Here is a 1395-nt window from a genome sequence, read left to right on the forward strand (position 1 = left end):
GAAAAAGGTACACTCATACATTGCTGGTGGGGCTGCAAATTAGTGCAGCAACTCTGGAGGGCAGTGTGGAGATTCCTCAGAAAGCTTGGAATGGAACCATCATTTGACCCAGCTATCCCACTCCTTGGCCTATACCCAAAGGACTTAAAATCAGCATATTACAGAGATACAGCCACATCAATATTCATAGCTGCTCAATTCACCATAGCCAGATTGTGGAACCAACCTAGATATCCTTCAATTGATGAATGGATAAAGAAACTGTGAACAATACAGTCAGGATGGCTAAAGGTGACCCCAAGAAACCAAAGGGCAAGATGTCTGCTTATGCCTTCTTTGTGCAGACTTGCAGGGAAGAACACAAGAAGAAAAATCCAAAAGTCCCTGTCAATTTTGCAGAATTTTCCAAGAAGTGCTCTGAGAAGTGGAAGACAATGTCTGGGAAGGAGAAATCTAAATTTGATGAAATGGCAAAGGCAGATAAAGTGTGCTATGATCGGGAAATGAAGGATTATGGACCAGCTAAGGGAGGCAAGAAGAAAAAGGACCCTAATGCCCCCAAAAGACCCCCATCTGGATTCTTCCTGTTCTGTTCAGAATTCCGCCCCAAGATCAAGTCCACAAATCCTGGTATCTCCATTGGAGATGTGGCCAAAAAGCTGGGTGAGATGTGAAATAACTTAAGTGACAGTGAAAAGCAGCCATACATCACTAAGGCTGCAAAGCTGAAGGAGAAATATGAGAAGGATGTTGCTGACTATAAGTCTAAAGGAAAGTTTGATGGCACAAAGGGTCCTGCTAAAGTTGCCTGGAAAAAAGTGGAAGAGGAAGATGAAGAAGAGGAGGAGGAAGAAGAGGAGGAGGAGGAGGAGGAGGAGGAGGAGGAGGAATAAAAAACTTTATCCGTCTCCTTGTGAATACCTTAGAGTAGGGGAGCACCGTGATTGACACATCTCATTTTAGATGTGTCTGTTTCTCTCATTAGGTTCAGTTACAGAATTTGATCACGATCATATTGTAGTCTCTCAAAGTGTTCTAGAAATTGTCAGTGGTTTACATGAAGTGGCCCTGGGTGTCCAGAGCACCCTGAAACTGTATCAAAATTGTACATATTTCCAAACATTTTTAAAATGAAAAGGCACTCTTGTGTTCTCCTCACTCTGTGCACTTTGCTGTTGGTGTGACAAGGCATTTGAAGATGTTTCTGGCATTTTTTTTTAATTTGTAAGGTGGTGTTAACTATATGGTTATTGGCTAGAAATCCTCAGTTATCGACTGTACATATCTATAGTCTGTAAAAAGAACAAAACAACCAAGAAAAACTCTTGATGCTCCTTGCTGGCGTTGAGGCTGTGGGGGAAGATGCCTTTTGGAGGGGCCATAGCTCAGGGCGTG

The 1395-nt window shown here is 42.7% G+C and overlaps 1 pseudogene; it reads left to right on the top strand.

Moving 5' to 3' along the window:
* The first annotated feature begins 275 nt into the window (after nucleotides 1-275).
* On the top strand, nucleotides 276-893 carry LOC124964726 (high mobility group protein B3-like; annotated as a pseudogene).
* The last annotated feature ends 502 nt before the right edge of the window (nucleotides 894-1395 follow it).

The sequence above is a fragment of the Sciurus carolinensis genome, chromosome 14 (genome assembly GCF_902686445.1).
Source record: "Sciurus carolinensis chromosome 14, mSciCar1.2, whole genome shotgun sequence".
NCBI classification, from domain to species: domain Eukaryota; kingdom Metazoa; phylum Chordata; class Mammalia; order Rodentia; family Sciuridae; genus Sciurus; species Sciurus carolinensis.